This window comes from Tursiops truncatus, chromosome 2, assembly GCF_011762595.2.
Source record: "Tursiops truncatus isolate mTurTru1 chromosome 2, mTurTru1.mat.Y, whole genome shotgun sequence".
Classification (NCBI taxonomy): Eukaryota; Metazoa; Chordata; class Mammalia; order Artiodactyla; family Delphinidae; genus Tursiops; species Tursiops truncatus.
Genome location: NC_047035.1, coordinates 163,164,526 through 163,184,713, shown reverse-complemented (window position 1 = coordinate 163,184,713; position 20,188 = coordinate 163,164,526).

The window sequence follows — 20,188 nt, the reverse complement described above, 5'->3', positions numbered from 1 at the left end:
TAGTGTCGGAAGACACTCCTTCACAAGGCTCTTTGTTCCTACACAGCTTGCTGAGTATGCCAAGAATGCAAGGCCCTGGCCACTCTTCAGGGTTGTACTTGCAGCAAGCAACCTTGAGGGGTGAGATCATGTCTGCTTCTGGGATAAGGAGAAGTCTTGCTTACTGGTTGCTATAAAACAGAAGGTTCCCCAAGCTCAGTGTTCTACTCCTGTAACTCGACCCACTGTGTGTGCAGATGTTCACTGAGGCCCCTCTGCATCGCCCTGTGCAAACTGGGGCTTGGAACTGACACAAACATGCTGACACTCTCAGGATACTGCTTTTGTTGTGAGTTTAAAAAGTCTTTCATTTTGATCCAAGAGTCTTGTGTCTCCGACAGCATGCAAGAAATGGCAAGCTAACTTGTTACCTTTTGCAAGTAGAGTAAAACCTCAGACGTTTCATAGTTCTTTTTTTTTAATTGAAGTATGGTTGATTTACAATGTTATATTAGTTTCAAGTGTACCTAGCGATTTTATATATATATATATATATATATATATATATAAAAAAATATATATATATATTTTTTTTTTGCGGTACGCAGGCCTCTCACTGTTGTGGCCTCTCCCGTCGCGGAACACAGGCTCCGGACGCGCAGGCTCAGCGGCCATGGCTCACGGGCCCAGCCACTCCGTGGCAGGTGGGATCTTCCCGAACCGGGGCATGAACCCATGTCCCCTGCATCGGCAGGCAGACTCCCAACCACTGCGCCACCAGGGAAGCCCCGTTTGGTTTTTTTTGATGTTAAGTTGTATGAGCTTTTATGTATTTTGGATATTAACCCCTTGTCGGTCATATTATTTGCAATTATCTTCTCCCATTCAGTAGGTTTTCATTTCATTTTGTTGATGGTTTCCTTCGCTGTACAGAAGCTTTACATTTAATTAGGCCCCATTTTTTCATTTTTCCTTTTACTTCCTTTGCCTGAGGAGACAGCTCCAATTGCTGAGACTTATGGCAAAGTTTCTTCTCGGAGTTTCTTCTAGGAGTTTTATGGTTTCCAGGCTTACATTTAGGTCTTTAATCCATTTTGAGTTTATTTTTTGTATATGGTGTGAGAAAATGTTCTAATTTCATTCTTTTACATGTGGCTATCCCCTTCACAGTTGTTGACATGAGGCTGTCATTTGTAGGTGACATGACATGTACAGAGAAAGTCCAAAAGACTCTACAAACAAATTATTCGAATAAATAAGAGAATTTAGCAAGGTTTCAGGATACAGGGTCAATTACAGAAAAATCAATTTTACTTCTAAATACTAGAAAAAAAATAGAACATAAAAATTTTAGAAATACAATATAAAATAGCACAATACCCATCAAAAACCAAGGAACATAACTAACAAAATCTTCACACTGAAAGTGCAAAATCATTGCTGAGAGAAATTAAAGACAATATTTTTAGCAGAACGATAATATCATGTTCACAGATTATTAAGATGTTCTTCTGCCCAAAATGATCTGTAAATTCAATTCAATTCCAGCCAAAATTCTAGCAGGTTATTTGTAAAAATTGACAAGGTGATTTTAAAATTTATATAGACATGCAGAGGACCTATAATAGTCAAGGGAATCTTGATAAAGAACAAAGATGGAAGGCTTTAACTACCAGATATCAATACTTATAAGTTTATAATGATTAAGAGTGTGGTAAGGATGTACAAATAATCAAATAGATACATGGAATGCAATTGAGATCCAGACAGAGGTGACAGAGGTGACATTAACTATAACTCAGTGGGAGAAGGGATAGTCTTTTTAATAAACGAGAATGCTAGGTCAAGTAGACATATACTTGAAAGAAAAAAGAATTTTGACCTCTAGTTCATACTTTACACAAAAATTAATTCTAGATAAATCTTAAACCCAACTATGAAAGGTGACACAGCAAGAGACTATTTTTATGACTTTTGGGCAAATAAAGATTTCTTGTAAGGACAAAAAAAGATTAATAAATTGAACTCCTTTTTATATATCCAAGAGATATGAGTTCTTATGCCCACAAAAGGACATTCAAGAATGGTCATAGCACTATTATTCATAATAAACAAAAACTGGAAACCACCCAAATGTCCATCAACAATATAACAGATAAGTAAATTGTGATATAGTTGTATAATGGAATACTACACAGCAATGAAATGTAAACCGTGAATGAATCTCACATACATTATGTTGAATGAAAGAAATCTGATTGAAAAGAGTATATACTATGTGATTCCATTTACACAATGTTCAAGGACTTGCAGAACTCATCTATGTTGATAAAGGAGAAAAGTGTTTGTCTTGGAGGGAACAGTACTGACTGGGAAGGGGTAAGAGGGAGCCTCATAGGAGCTGAAATGTTCTGTGGCTTGATTCGGGTAACAGCAGTAACATGGTTGTAGACATACATACAATTTCTTTGAGTCAACTTAAGATTTGTATGCAACTTACTGAACGCAAGTTATACCTAAATTAAATGGAAAAAAAAGAATTAACATACTAAGTATATTATCTAAGGGTATAATGTTACTTTTTCTTAAGTTACATTTTTTTTTTTTTTTTTTTGTGGTACACGGGCCTCTCACTGTTGTGGCCTCTCCCGTTGCGGAGCACAGGCTCCAGACGCGCAGGCTCAGCGGCCATGGCTCACGGGCCCAGCCGCTCCGCGGCATGTGGGATCTTCCCGGACCTGGGCACGAACCCGTGTCCCCTGCATCGGCAGGCGGACTCCCAACCACTGCGCCACCAGGGAAGCCCTAAGTTACTTTTTTTTAAAAAAAAAAAAAAAGAAGAGCCACTATCAGGATTGACTTGGGAAAGGAGAATTTTACTTTTTATTTTATGCAGTTCTGTGAAATTTGCATTTTGTTTAACTGTGGCTTTTTGTGGTACACAAATATTTCTTTAATTTTATAAAGTAGACTTTTATTTTATATATTTATGTTATGATTTTTATCACCTTTCATATTATGTTATACTTTAAAAGTATATCTCTCTAGATGGGTGAAATTATAGATAATATTTTGCTTTTTCTACCTTTCTATATGGTATGATGCTATGTGTAACTTAAAAATCAGAGGAAAAAAACTTTCTTCAAAGAAAAAGGAGAAAAAACCTTTAGAGAAATGTTGCCTACTTTTCCAAGTTAAAAAATATATATCTGGACCAATTTTAAAGAAAATCATCCTGAATTTTCAGAATAATTACGGTAGTAAGAAGTGTTTTTATAGGGCAAAGACATTGTCTAATGTAGATTTAATGATAGACTTTGTTCACATAGTTAGCACCTATCAAGTCAATAATTTTTTTAGAGTAATTGGATTAAGGGTAACAATTCAACTTAATTCAGCAACCTTTATTATGAAGTTGAAAGAATTTTGCTTTAAAAAAACTCTATGATTAAAAATTTGTTTCCATTAAATAAGTTTTTTAGGAAATTAAACTAGCTCACCTTTGGGGGAGCTAGGAAAGAAAAGTGCTTTCAAATTTGATAACATTATCACTTCCACATATGTATACATGTACATGGTGTTTTCCTTATTTATTTATTTTAAAAATATTTTTTCTATTTCTTTTTTAAAGAATTTTATTATTACTTATTTATTTGTGGCTGCATTGGGTCTTTGTTGCTGTGCACGGGCTTTCTCTAGCAGGTTTTCTCTAGTTTCGGTGAGCGGGGGCTACTCTTCCTTGCAGTGTGCGGGCTTCTCATTGCGGTGGCTTCTCTCGTTGTGTAGCACGGGCTCCAGGTGCCCGGGCTTCAGGAGTTGTGGCTCACGGGCTCTGGAGCGCAGGCCCAGTAGCTGTGGCGCACAGGCTTAGTTGCTCTGCGGCATGTGGGATCTTCCTGGACCAGGGCTTGAACCCATGTGCCCTGCATTGGCAGGCGGATCCTTAACCACTGCGCCACCAAGGAAGCCCCATGTTCAATTTTTAAAACGAACACTGAGTTGGCCAAACCAAGCCCATCTGCAGGCCACGGGTCAACCATCGTTGTTAGAGGGCCAGGCTCTAGTTCTAGATGGTGAATCTGTTTATTATCTTAAATTGTTGGTTATCAAAGCATATCATCTACTCTTGTGACAGATGGATTTTCCTATTTGTAGATTTGTCATCACTTGGTATTAATTAAGTGCCTCTTAGTAATCTGATGAAAAATCAGAATGCAGAAAGAAAAAATAAAACAGAAAGGAAGAGAGGTAATGGAAGAGAAAAAGACATCAGAGGCAAAGGATAATTTGTTAAGAAAAAGAGAAGTGTCAGTACTGATCGAAACCAAATCGGTGCTACAATCTCAGTATTTTCTTCTCTCTTCTAAGGAGAAGTATATGTATATGATGTTTTTATATGGAAATCCAGAAACGACTTGTAAAAACTGAAAATAGTAAGCATCTAGAAGGGTCCAGATGTTTGTTTAGGCTTCTCTGGTCTCCCCGGAGTCCAGCTCATATTTCAGCGTGAAAGCACGACGCGTCCTTGGCCTGTGGCCACTGTTTGCATCACACCAAGACAAGCCTGGATCAGAGTTTGGCCTGACAAACATTATGTTAACTTATAATTTATTTAGAGACATTAATTGAACTGGGGTGATTAAAACCTTTTGAACGAGCAGAGTTTAAGATGGGTAACTCAGCATCTCTGCAGTTTTCTAATGTGTCTAAATGTCTACTGGCGTTCAAACATCTGTTCTATTAAACGTCCACCCTCAGTGTTAGCTTATTGATGGAGTTAGCTAAATTTAAGTAAAAATCATTTGGAAACCAACACACAAGTTCTCTCATGCAGTAACTTTGAACTACAAACTCTAACCTGAATTGTAATCATACTTTCTAATCCCTAATGGGAAATTTAACATATATGTGGTATTTCATGGCAAAGTTCTTCCTTGAAACAAAAAAAATATACTTAGGATTCAATGTATTTTATTTTATTTTATTTTTTAACATCTTTATTGAGGTATAATTGCTTTACAATGGTGTGTTAGTTTCTACTTTATAACAAAGTGAATCAGTTATACATATACATATGTTCCCATATCTCTTCCCTCTTGCGTCTCCCTCCCTCCCAATGTATTTTAAAATATAATTTGCTCTCATTATGACTCCAACTAATTATACACCTCAATTAATTATGTATGCTTAACAGCTATACCAACAATCATGTGTGATATAACCTTACATTACAACACAGTATGTATATTTAATGTGCCAACATTTCATTCTTGTGCTCTGGGGTGATGATCTAAAAGTTACAGACTTAAAAATCAAATCGAGACAAATTGAAGCGTATTTTGAGCTCAGATTCCCGACTCCCTTCCCTTTTGATTCCAAGGCCACTCAGACAACTGTCCTTTATTGCTGAAGCCTAGAGGAGCACCCAAATACATCTGAGTTCTGGGGCAGAAGTTACAGGTTCAGAACATCACTGTATACAAAGTTAGAGCTCAAGAGTTATGAGGCTGTTTCTGCAGTGGGTCAGAGATAAAGACAATAGATCCCATTGGGCTTAGGGTGAGGAGGTACCAGCTGCCTTGAGCAGATGCCGCTCTTCTAACATTGGCCAATAAAACTCATTTCTTCACCTACTGAAGGATTTTATACCTAAAGATATGAATTAGCCAAAAAAGACCAGTAATCGCTTCAAGGAGGCAGGCTACGAAATAATCAAAGCAGTTGGCACCCAAGAAGGCAGACTTAATTGAAGGGTTTTAGATGTTTTGCATGCTTTACGTGAAGCATTACAGAAGGAGTGGGCAGGGCGATTGGGGTGGAAACGTGCGTGAGATGCACCCTCTTAATAGCCCTTAGATACGTTATCATTGTCTATTTAGAGTTAACTAGCGTATCACAAAGTTCAATGCCCCTCCTATTGTACTCTTTTTATTTTATATTGGAGTATAGTTGATTTACAATGTTGTGTTAGTTTCTGCTGTATAGCAAAGTGAATCAGTTATGCGTATATCCACTATTTTTTAGATTCTTTTCCTGTGTAGGTCACTACAGAGTATTGAGTAGAATTCCTTGTGCTATACAATAGGTCCTTATTAGTAATCTATTTTATATATAGTAGTGTGTATATGTCAATCCCAATCTCCCAATTTATCCCTCCCCCTGCTTTCCCCCCTGGTAACCATAAGTTTGTTTGCTACATCTGTAATTCTATTTCTCTTTTGTAAATAAGTTCATTTGTATCATTTTTTAAGATTCCACCTATAAGTGATCTCATATGATATTTGTCTTTCTCTGTCTGACTTACTTCACTCAGTATGGCAATCTCTAGGTCCATCTATGTTGCTGCAAATGTACTCGTACTTTTTATTTCTTCCTGTCGAGATCATCAAGTTAAAGCCCAGAGTAATGAAAAAAGTTAGTCATATCATGGCAAAATTTTTATATACCAAGGATGAAGTCTTACAATCTTTCAGTCAAAGAGAATGGTCACTTTATAAGGGAAACAAGTATAGCAGTCTTTTCATCTTTAACACTGGGAGTTAGAAAATAGTAAAATCACATTTAGAGGAAGTGAGAGACCCAAGAATCCACTCCACAGCCAAGTAATGGCAAAAGAAAGGGCATTTTCCATGCACGAAGAGCTCAGAGAAATATACAATCATGTTCTCTTTCTGAGGAAGCTACCCAAGAAGAACTGAAAAAAAAAAAAAGTTGAAATCAAAGACTATCTCAAGACACATAAAGGCAAACTGGTAATATCAAGCATTTATCCTGCCTTTCCTGTACAAACTTACCTTCATGTATTAGTTTGCTACGACTGCCAGAACAAAGTACCCCAGACTGGGTGGCTTAGAGAGCAGAAATCTCTCACAGTTCTGGTGGCTAGAAGTGCAAAATTAAGTTGTCCTCTCTTGAGGCCTCTCTCCTTATCTTGCAGGCAGCCACCTTCTTGCTGTGTCCTCACGTGGCCTTTCCGCTATGTGCACATCCCTGCTGTGTCTCTGTGTGTCCACCAGTCAGACTGGATTAGAACCCACCTTAATGGTGTCCTTTTAATTTAATCACCTCTTTAGGGACCCTATCTCCATACAGTCATATTCTGAGGTGCTGGGGGTTAGGACTTCAATATATGAATTTTGGGGGAAGCAATTCAGTCCTTAACACTTAAGGCAACCAAACAGTTGTTGAAGACAAGTATTTCTTTATAGGGAAATTTGAATTAATAAACAAAGAAGGAATGATAGAATTAAATATAACCTTTTTGTAATCTACAATGGATTAATACCGTTAAGCAGTGGCTGGTAATGTCACAAGATAGGAGAATACCAGACATTATGTATCTCCTGATGGAATGTTCTTGTCAAAAAAATCAAACCTGAGTGTGAGGCCTCTATCTTTAACTACCAGTTTACAGGAACTCTGGGGAATGAGGACAAACATGTTAAACAACACCATGGAGCCTGCAATCAGCAAAATCTATACAATGGGAAGTACAATGGGCCAAGCAGCTCTGTCACTTCCTATCACATAGACTTCCTATAAGCTTATTTTTCTTCCCATTTTGTTTGCTTGGTTTTTGTCTAACTCACCCACTATATTGTATATGGCTGTATCTCCAGAGCCTAAAGCAGTGTCTGGCATATAGTATGCACTCAACAAGTGAATCTAGACACAGAACTTACACTCGTCAAAAAATGAACTCAAAATGGATTATACACCTAAGTGTATAATGCAAAAGTATAAAAATCCTAGAAGATAACATAGAAGAAAATCATGATGACTTTGGGAGTGGTGATGCCTTTTTAGATTCTACACCAAAGGCATATATAGCTAACCCTTGAACAATGTGAGTTTTAGAGGTGCCGAACCTCCGTGCAGTCAAAAATCTGCATATAACTTAACAGTCAGCCCTCTGTATCTGCCATTCTGCATCCACAGATTCAACCAACCATGGATCAGGTAGTGCTGTAGTATGTATTTAGTGAAAAAAATCCATTAGTAAGTGGACCTGTGCAGTTCAAACCCATGTTGTTCAAGCACCAACTGTACATGAAAGAAATAATTGATAAGTTGGACTTCATTAAAATTCAAAACTTTTACTTTGTTTTTCAAGAAAATAAGCCACAGACAGGGAGAAAAAATATTTGCAGAAGACACATCTGATAAAGGATTGTTATCCAAAATATACAAAGAACTGTTGACATTAAGAAAACATACAACCCAATTCAATAAATGGGCCAAAGACCTTAACAGACACCTCACCAAAGAAGATTTACAGATGGCAAATAAGCATATGAAAGATTCTCCACAGCCTGTATCATCAGGGAACTGCAAATTAAAACGATGATATACTATTGCACACCTATTAGAATGACCCAAATCCAGAACACTGACAACACCAACTGCTGACGAGGATGTGGAGCCACAGGAAGCCTCACTCATTGCTGGTAAGAATGCAGAAGAATGCTGCTAATTTGGAAGGAAGCTCGGCAGTTTCTTACAAAACGAAACATGCTCTTATCGTATGATTTGGCATGTGATAAGTACTAAATACCTTTGGTATTTATCCAAAGGAGTTGAAAACTTAGGTCCACAAAAATACCTGCACATGGAGGTGTATAGTGGCTTTATTCATATTTGCCAAAACCTGGAAGCAACCACCATGTCCTTCAGTAGGTGAAAGGATAGATAGACTGTGATACACCAAGACAATGGAATACTATTCAGCACTAAAAAGAAATGAGCTGTCAAGCCATGAAGAGACATGGAGGAGTCTTAAATGCATATTACTAAGTCCGAGAAGCCAATCTGAAAAGGTTGCATACTGTATGATTCCAATGACATGACATTCTGGAAAAGGCAAAACTATGGAGACAATAAAAATATCAGTGGTTGTCAGAGGGGAGACGGATGAACAGACAGAGCACAGCGAATTTTTAGGGCAGTGAGAATACTCTGTTTGATATTATAATTACAGATATATGTCATTATACATTAGTCTAAGCCCATAGAATGTACGCAAGAGTGAACCCTAAGGTAGACTAGAGACTTTGAGTGATTTGAGTGTTGATATAGGTTTATTCTTGGTAACATGAATAATTACGGAACGTGATGCACCTTTCTGGTGAGTGACGCTGATAATGGGGGAAGCTATGCATGTGTGTGTGGGGGGGTAAGGGTTATATGGGAAGTCTCTTTACCTTCCTCTTAGCTTTGTGTGAACCTTAAACTGCTCCAAACAAAAAGTAAGTCTTTTAAAAAGTGAGAATGTGGAGAAATTGGAACCCTTGTGCACTGTTCATGGGAATATAAAAGGGTGCAGCCACTATGGAAAACAGTATGGAAGTTTTCCAAAAAGTTAAAAATAGAAATACCATATCATACAGCATTCTCACCTCTGAGTATATATATCCAAAAGAATTGAAAACAGGATCTTGTAGAAATAGTTGCACACCCATGTTCATTGCAGCATTATTCACAATAGCCAAAAGGTGGAAGCAAGTTAAATGTCTATGAAGAGATAAATGGATAAAGGAAATGTGGAATATCCATGCAATGGAATATTATTCAACCTTAAAGGAGGAAGGAAATCCTGTTACATGCTACAACAGGGATGAATCTTGAGGACATTACGCTAAGTGAGATAAACCAGTCATAGAAGGACAAATTCTACATGGTCCCCCTTGTATGAGGAATCTAAAATAGTCAAACTCTTAGAAACAGAAAGTAGAATGGTGGTTTCCGGGGCCTTCGGGGATGGGGAAAGGGGAATTGTTCAATGGATGTAGACTTTCAGTTTTGCAAGACAAAAAAGTTCTAGAGGAGTGTAGTGCAACAGCGTACATATGGATAACACTTGGAGTGTACACTTGAAAGTGATTAAGATGCATTTTTTTACCACAATTGAAAAAATCCACCTCAAAGTTGTATAATAAATGATTTTATTTACATGGAAATTTATATAATAAATGGTTTCATGTACATGACACTCTCAATAGGCAAAACTATAGTAGCAGAGAAAATAAGTGGCTGCCGGAGGTCTGGGGTAGGAGGCAAGCTGCAAAAAGCCGTGTTTGGGAAAGATGGAAGCCCTCTGTCACCTGAGTGTGGTGAGGGGTCCATGAACCCAGACATATGTTAAGGTTCCTTTCCACTGTGAACCCCCCCACGTCAGTCTTTCTAAATGGTAACTTTTTAATAAAACAAAAATTGAGTACAAAATGCATGATTTGGGGTATATGATTTTATGACTAACATGAAAATCTTAATGGTTCTGTTTCATGTTGGCATTTAGGTCAGCAAATTACATGTACCCTTGATAGAAAACAGAGTCATTTTACAAGAACTCTACATAATAATGATCATTTTAGCTTCTGTACCATGTTACAGATTGCTTTCTGTGGCCTCTTCCAACATTGTTCTTCCTTTACTTGTGTTTTTTTCCTTTGAGTAATTTGACTTGAAATTGTTCCCATAAAAGCTATCATTTTATACTTTTCCTGATTAACTGGGGGGGCATAAAAGCTATCATTTTATACTTTTCCTGATTAACTTGGGGGGGCATAAAAGCTATCATTTTATACTTTTCCTGATTAACTTGGGGTGGCATAAAAGCTATCATTTTATACTTTTCCTGATTAACTGGGGGGGGGGGCATTTCTCATTCTATCCATCTACCTTTTCTAGTGTTTTTCCTCATATCATGTTTAACACCTCCCACCTTGAAGTCACTTAAACATGTAATAACGGGTTCTTTTAAATCAGTCTTCTAGATTATTTATGAAGATGTTAAACAAAGCAGGGTTTGACCTTAAACCCTACCAGGTCTGCTAATCTAAACCAAAATCGCTCACTCACATGCTGCTTCACTTTAAAGTATTCATTGTTTACAGTCTTATCTAAGATACATTTCGTAGTATCAATAACCAAAGGAATTCATCTCCATTTCTCTAATGCATATGCTACCAAATGCTTACCCCAGAGTCCAGATGTTTTACATCCTTTTGTCTATTCATTTGATAATTGTAAGAAAAATGTGATCTCACAGTCCACTTAGTGGCCACCTACAAAGAAGCAAGGATGTGATTCCCTTAGAATCAGTTTGTTCCTAAGAGTTAGATAATAAGTCAGTAAGTAAACAGAAGAAATGAGCAGTACAGACAGATGCCTTATACAGATAAGCAGATCTTCTTCAGGTTGGAGTAACAACATAGAAGAGAGAGAGAGGAAGGAAGGAAGGGTGGGAGGGAGGGAGGGAGGGAGGGAAGAAAACAGTAAAGCAGAGAAACTTATTATTATGAAAGGTAACAGTACATGAGTTCACAGACACAGTTAGAATTAAGCAAAGCCTGTGATGAAAAGCTATAGATGACACGTGATGATTGGCTGCAGACACAAAGAAACAACGGAAAAGTAGAATCCAAGCTGCATTCTAATGAGAAATGTGGAAGTTTAAGGCTTTGAGCAAGATTCATGATACGATGAAAGAAACTAATTGAAAAGAAAAAGCATTTGGACCCATTCAGTGGAGACACAAATAACAGGTCCCCGATAAAATGAGGGGAGCTCAAAAGGAGAAGAGCTAAAAAAGTGAGCAGATGCTTTAAAAACAAAATTTAAATATTACTATTTGTAGAGTGTCGTAGAAACAGGTCTGGAACACATCTGAATAGGCATATCAAAGATATCTTCCATCTGTAAAAAAGAATACATGAAATAACATTAAGCCACATTTAAGATACTGGTGACTCAATTTATGGGAGGAGAATGGTGAACTCAATCGCTAATGGTGATAAGAAAAAGTATGTCTTGTTAAGGTAGTTATAAACTAAAAAAATTACACGGCTCTGATTATGTCATTCCTCTGCCTAAAGTTTTTACATAACCCTGACTGGGTGACCTTCAAGGCCCTTTGCAAAATGGGCTCACCCCCTCTAGCACCTCCTCATCTATATCCATTAATGCGTAGTAATGCGTCTCATTACTACCTCACGACATTCTTGTAGGAAAGTTAATGACACAAAGTACCAAGTACGTGACACATAAGTGCTTCACAAGTGCTAATTTCCTTACTTTCCAACTCTCTTTCCCAAGAGCCCTATGTTCTCCACACACCAGGTTATGAGAACATGCTGTGCTCATAACAGTTCTGTGTCTGTTTTTCATATCCACTCTCTGAAATATCTTGATTGTTTTTAATTTAGCAAAATGCAATTCTTCATAGAGGCCCAGCTTTAATGTGTCTTTTTTACCCTGCCAGGCAGAAATGATCACTATCTCTTAGCTGACCCCATAGCACTCTGTTCCTATTGCCAGAATTTCACCTATTTCACTGTTTTCTTTCCCTCTGACCTCAAGCTCCTTGAGGACAGCAACTGCATATCCAGAGTGTAACAAAGTTGATCATTCATTTATCCCACCACTAAACACTGATTGAGCACCTATTATGTTACTAAGTATCATGGATACAAAGTTAAGAAGACATAGTCATTGCTTTCAGAGAACTCCAGTCTGTTGTGGAAAAGAGGTACATAAAGAAATGTTGTTAATAATGACTTCCAATGGGATGTCAGGGGATTTGTGATTTCTTCTTAATGCTATTCTGAATTGTTTGCGTGTTTATAATGAGGATTTTGTTTTTAAAAAATCAATATGCTATTTTCATTTGGAAAAGAAGAATCGATGATAGAATTTTGTAAGGCATAATGGGAGCATCAAGGAGGAAAGCAAAGGGAAGGCAGCTCAAAAGAAGCTTCCTAGGGGATCGCAACAATGGGTTCCATCCATTAGAAGCACTAACGGGTGAGACAACAGATCTCAAGCCCGGCCCTGTTTCCCTACGCAGTGGTCTAAGAAGGCTAAACTATGCTCACAGGATTATTTTCTGACTTGGCAGTACTTTGGTTTCTTAATTCATATCTTCTTTTTAAGAAAAAAATTTTATCGGAGTATAGTTGATTTACAATGTTGTGTTAGTTTCTGCTGTATAGCAAAGTGAATCAGTTATACATATACATATATCCACTCTTTTTTAGATTCTTTTCCCATATAGGTCACTACAGCGTATTGGGTAGAATTCCCTGTGATATACAGTAGGTCCTTATTAGTTATCTATTTTGTGTATAGTAGTGTGTATATGTCAATCCCAATCTCCCGATTTATCCCTCCCCCCACTCTCCCCCCTGGTAACCATAAGTTTGTTTTCTACATCTGTAACTCTGTTTCTGTTTTGTAAATAAGTTCATTTGTATCATTTTTTAAGATTCCACATATAAGTGTTATCATATGATATTTGTCTTTCTCTGTCTGAGTTACTTAACTTAGTATGATAATCTCTAGGTCCATAATTCATATCTTCTAAATTATGTGCTTTATTATTTATTATTATTTTTTTTTTTTTTGGCCCCTGCAGTGGAAGTACAGAGTCTTAACCACTGGACAGCCAGGGAAGTCCCTAAATTATGTGGTTTAAAGACCCACATCTCATACCAAACAAACAAAAGTACTCTCAGACACCCATCTGACTTTCTTGAACAATTCCAAGAGGACTTTCAGATTATCTTGTATCTAATATTCTCTCATTCATTAATTTAAAAATACTCACTGAGTACCACCAATGAGGTGTACTATTCTGTGATCAACGATGGCTCATTAATTTCAATTATCTATCACTAAATTTTAAAATAACTTTTTTTTTTTTTTTGCGGTACGCGGGCCTCTCACTGCTGTGGCCTCTCCCGTCGCGGAGCACAGGCTCCGGACGCGCAGGCTCAGCGGCCATGGCTCACGGGCCCAGCCGCTCCGCGGCATGTGGGATCTTCCCGGACCAGGGCACGAACCCGCGCCCCCTGCATCAGCAGGTGGACTCCCAACCACTGAGCCACCAGGGAAGCCCCGTAAAATAACTTGTATTTTTATATTTCAGACACAGTTCCTTGTTTTTTTTTTTTTTTTCTATGATTTGCCCACAGAATTGTCTCCCAAACATACTTGCCATTCCTCTTTGGCCCTTGCCACTTCCTATGTGTGACAGGAACATTCATCTATTATTAATGACCTAGATTCTGGAGATTAAAGGTGAATGAGGCAGAGTCCCTGCCTTCGGAGGACTCACATTCTAGCCAACAGGGGCTTGAGTAGAAGAATAACTTCAGGTCTCCATATGATACAATAGTTTCTTACAGGGCATAATGGCACAACTCTCTAGGCACCAAAGTTAGAATCAGACACGATCGCATAGTAGACTTTACTAGGCAAAGCCTGATTGGGGAGAGCAATTTATTGTTTCTGAAGGAAAATACTTGGTAATGCCTTCTAAGTTCTCCTCCCCACTATGATGGCGGAGCCACTTCAGTTGTTCAGGTGAATGGAATCTGGTAGAAAGCACATTGAGGGGAGGGATTAGGTAAGTGGGTTCTGGTCCTTGCTGCTGGACACTAACTAACTGTAGGGATTTGGAGAAGTTTTATTTATTTATTTGTTTATTTATTTATTGTACTTTATTTATTTTAAGGAACATGGACAAGTTATTTAACATTATGGGTGCCTCATTTATAAAATACCAGGGATGCTCCTACACTGTTGGTGGAAATGTAAATTGGTGCAACCACTGTGAAAAACAGTATGAGGTTCCTTAAAAAACTAAAAACAGAGCTACCATATGATCCAGCAATCCCACTCCTGCGCATGTATCTGGAAAAGGCGAAAAATCTAATTCAAAAAGATACATGCACCCCAGTGTTCATAGCAGAACTATTTACAATAGCCAAGACATGGAAGCAACTTAACTGTCCATCAACAGATGAATGGATAAAGAAGATGTGGTATGTATACACAATGGAACACAACTCAGCCATAAAAAGGAATGAAATGCTGCCATTTGCAGCAATGTGGATGGACCTAGAGATTATCATGCTAAGTGAAGTAAGTCAGAGAAGGAGACACAAATATTATATGATATCACTTACATGTTGAATCTAAAAAATAATACAAATTAACTTATTTGCACAACAGAAATAGACTCACAGATGTAGAAAGCAAACTTACGGTTACCAAAGGGGAAAGGGGGGGAGGGATAAATCAGGAGTTTGGGATTAACATATACACACTACTATATATAAAATAGGTAAACCAAAAGGATTTACTATATAGCACAGGGAACTGTATTCATTATCTTGTAATAACCTATAATGGAAAAGAATCTGAATATATAACTGAGTCACTTTGCTGTACACCTGGAAGTAACACAACATTGTAAATCAACTATAGTTCAATAAAAAAATAATAAAATAAAATAAAATGCCAGGGTTGGACTACAGTTGTAGTTTTCAAGGTGTTTTCCAGTAAGTGCCCTCAGGATAGGAGAAAGGGAATATTGACCAGCTGGGTTCCTATCTGCCCACTCCTTCTTCACCCACAGCAGTTCTGCTTCAACTTTGTTTATATGTTGGGTTTCCACTTCCACTTTCTTTCTCTCTTTTTTTGTTTTTTAGATATAATTGACATATAACATTATATTAGTTCAGGTGTACAACATAATGATTGGATCTTACGCTTTCTTCTGAGGTGAGGTTTGGCCTCTCAGATTCTTTTTAGTCCTATCATTCTAAGACTGTGAGTCTATAGGCCAAGTATTCATGCTCTTCTGTACACTTACATTAATAAGACCCTTTCAGGTTGGAAGGAAGAGAGAGCAACAGAGTTTATCTCAGATGATGGGGGAACTGAGAAAGACCTAGAAACCATGTCAGCACAGTCTAGTCTCACTGAAGAATTAGACGAAGCTACAGTAATCAAAACAACATGGTACTGCCATAAAAGCAGACACATAGACCAATTGAACAGAACTGAGAGCCCCCAAATAAACCTATGCATATAAGGTCAACTAATATTTGACAAGGGAGCTAAGAATACTCAGTGCGGAATTGATAGTCTCTTCAGTAAATGGTGTTGGGAAAACTGGACACATGCAAAAGAATGAAACCAGACCATTATTTTACACCATTCACAAAAATTAACTCAAAATGGATTAAGGACTTAAATGTTAGACCTGAAGCCATAAAACTCCTAGGAGAAATCAAGGGAAAAACTCCTTGACATCAGTCTTGGCCATGATTATTTTGGATATGACACCAAAAGCACAAACAACAAAAGCAAAAATCAATGAGTAGGACTACATCAACCAAAAAAAGTCTGCACAGTAAAAGAAATCATCAACAAAATGAAAAGGCAACCTACAGAATGGGAGAAAATATTTACAAATCATATATTTGGTAAGAGATTAATATATATATATAAAGAAATAAATGTATATAAAGATAAGAGATTAATATATACAACTCAGTAGCAAAAAAAAAAAGGCAAATAATCTAACTTGAATAGAGCTTTTTCCAAAGAAGACATACAAATGGTCAAAAGTATGTGAAAAGATGCGTAACATCACTAATCATCAGGGAAATGCAAATCAAAACCACAATGAGGTGTCACTTCACACCTGTTAAAATGGCTACCATCAAAAAGACAAAAGATAGGGCTTCCCTGATGGCGCAATGGTTTAGAGTCCACCTGCCAATGCAAGGGACACGGGTTCGTGCCCCGGTCCGGGAAGATCCCACATGCCGCGGAGCGGCTGGGCCCGTGAGCCATGGCCGCTGAGCCTGCGCGTCTGGAGCCTGCACGTCCGGAGCCTGTGCTCCGCAACAGGAGAGGCCACAACAGTGAGAGGCCCGCGTACCGCAAAAAAAAAAAAAAAAAAAAGACAAAAGATAAAAAGTGCTGGCGAGAACACGGAGAAAGGAGAACCCTTATGCACTGTTGGGAATGTAAATTGGTACAGCCACTATGGAAACAGTATGGCGGTTCCTAAGAAAATTAAAAATAAAACTACCAGATGATCCAGCAATCCCATTTCTGGGTATTTATCAGAAGGAAATGAAACAACTATATCGTAGACATATTCAACACTTATATGGTTCAGTGAAGCATTGTTCACCGTAGCCAAGACATGGAAACAACCTAAGTGTCCATTAATGGATGAATAGATAAAGAAGATGTGAAAACACACACACACACACACACACACACATACACACACCGAGGAATATTATTCAGCCATAAAAAAGAAGGAATTCTGCTATTTATTAAAGCATTGGATGAACCTTGAAGGCATTATGCTAAGTGAAATTAGTCAGACAGAGAAAGACAAATACTGTACGATCTCACTTATACCTGGAATCTAAAAGGCTGAACTCATAGAAATAGAGAGTGGAATGGTAGTTGCCAGGGTCTGGGGGGGTTGGGGAAATGGGAAGCTATTTGTCATAGGGTACAAACCTCCAGTTATAAGAGGAATAAGTTCTGGGAGTCTAAGGTACCGCATGGTGGCCTTAGTCGACAATACTGTCTTGTATTCTTGAAAGTTGCTAAGAGAGTAGATCTTAAATGTTCTCATTGTAACAACAAAAAATTATAATTATGTGAGGGGAAGGATGTGTTAGCTAACCTTATTGTGGTGTTCATTTCCCCATATATACACGTATCAACTCATCATGTTGTACACCTTAAACTTACACAATGTTATACCTCATAAAGCTGTGGGGTGGGGGGCATGAAGCCCCATCCTATCCCAGTGGTAACTCCTGGTGTTCAGGAGACTGGAGTTCTGGAGACTGGGCACCAAGTGGGCTTCAGTGACGTCCGTTCTGGTGGCTCCGCCATACTCACGACACAGCTTCTGTCCACAGCTTCCTCTCCACACCTACATCTAGAGCACAAGTTCCCAGTGAGAGAACCTGACTGAGCTGGTTAGTGTCAGTCCAGTATGAAAGGCCTTTTATCGGCTGGCATTTTGCAAATTTCCAAGCTCTAATCAGTTGTGGTCAAGGCCCCAGGATCACATGACGTGAAGCTTGGCAACTTATGTATAACCACCAGTCAGGGCTGCTTTGTCCCAAGGAGCCTATAAGTACGTCAGCTGCCTAGAGTTTCACGGTCTGTCTAGTTCACTTCTATAGCTGGCTTTCATCCAATGGCTATGGTATTATTTCATATTTTTATAGTAGGAACTACCCAGGGTGCTAAGCTTTGAGTTATTAAGTGTTGAATGGAACGGGTATCATATGTTACAACATTCCAAGGGGAATAAATCTTTAGGATAACTCTGGTGGTAAATATGGTAATAAAACAAGGTATCAAAATAGAAAGATCAGCCCAGCTACCATGAAACAGAGTGTCCCATTCTAAATCTAGGTTTTGGGGAAAAGTAAAGTAATTTACAGCATTAATAGTAAGTGTAAACCCTTTCTTAAGCCTATTAACATCTGGAAAGGTGTGAAGGTACTATTCCTTATCAGAGAGAAAAATCTTATTTTTACATAATCATATCACAAATGCACAGAGACCAAATTAAGTCACAAAAGAGACAAGTTTGCTTTTTTTAAAAAATAAATTTATTTATTTAATTTATTTATTTTTGGCTATGTTGGGTCTTCGTTGCTGTGCACGGGCTTTCTCTAGTTGTGGCGAGCAGGGACTACTCTTTGTTGCAGTGCGCGGGCTTCTCATTGCGGTAGCTTCTCTTGTTGCAGAGCACGAGCTCTAGGCGCACGGTCTTCAGTAGTTGCAGCACGCTGGCTCAGTAGTTGTGGCACATGGGCCCTAGGGTACACGGGCTTCAGTAGTTGTGGTGCACAGGCTTAGTTGCTCCGCGGCATGTGGGATCTTCCCAGACCAGGGCTCGAACCCGTGTCCCCTGCATTGGCAGGCGGATTCTTAACCACTGCACCACCAGGGAAGCCCCTGACAAGTTTGCTTTTTGCATCAAGTCCCCTCTCATACTTAGAGGCCACATCAGAGAGGTACTTGGTAATCTCTTCTGTCTGTCTTTGTTCCCTCAATGTTTTTTACCCCTCACTCAGGCTGTCTCCTCCAACCCAATCCCAGTTAATTGATCACTTTGATTTTCTTCTCAGTGAAGCTGACCATGCAGCATGAGGGAGGGGATTGTAGGTCCTTCTGAGAAGAGAAGACCTCCAGCAGATCAACTTTTTTTCCTTCTCTTGCTGATATTGATCACCTTTATAACATAAATGCCAAGGGTGGTTTTGCTCTGCTTCTCTTTTCCACTTAAAAAAGATCCCTCCCAGGATGGAGGGTGGGGAGTGAAAAGGGGGATGCTGGAAGGAGAAAAGCTTACCTGCCACCCCATCTTATTGAAAATTAACAGAGACCAGAATCTGTGAAGCCCTGGCATTGCTGTTGCTGGCTCTCTCATTAAATCAGCTTGCTCTCCCTAGCGTACGTGTAATTTCCATGCAGATTGACTCAGTCCCAAACAGGAAAGAAAGACTAGATTACATTATGTTACATTACGAAAGATACAGGTGCTATTGCACGTGCATTTGGAATTTTTTGAGTTTAAAAGACAAGACCAGTTGTGAAGTTTCTATGGTTTTATGTATACTGATATCAAGTTAAGTCAAAGTGAATACCTTTGCCTTCATCTGGTGGGAGTTGTGTTCAATTAGTGAAATTTGGATTATAGTAGAAGTTTATATTTAAACCAGGAGTTTATATTTTAAAAGGTAAAAATTCACACAAAGCTAAATAGGAAAAGTACAATCCTAAGGTTCTTGATGTTTTCAAAATCTGTCACTGACAAGAAACAAATGTCAGGATATTGATTTTAGTCTTAAATAAAACATTTAGAGAAGAGGAACCTAAGCCAGCCAGTGTGGTAAAGGTGAATTTTCTTTAATAAAAGAGCTGTGAACTCAAACTATACTATGAGGCCAAAGTCATTTTTACTGGAATACATCTCATGTAGTTATTGAGCTTCCTACTACTAAGATCATGTGTATTAATTAGACTTAATATGATATCATGGTCTGCTTTCATTGTATAGTTAATTATATTTCATTATTAACACTTTTGACCACAAATCCAATGAGATTTCTCGTTATCAATCCATCACAGAGTTCTGCGAATTCCAACCGCCAAGTATCTTTATTTCGACCACTACCCCTACCCCATCGTCCCTCACTCAGACTATTGGCATGGCCTTCTAATTGGTCTCCTGCTCCCTTCTGCCCTGGTCCGTCTCCCATCTGTTCTCCACCAGACAGACAGAAGGCATGTTTGCAAATGCATAGAGGCGAAAAGAAAGACAAACTCTTTACCGCGACCTACAGGGCCCTTATGATTTGGCCCTTAC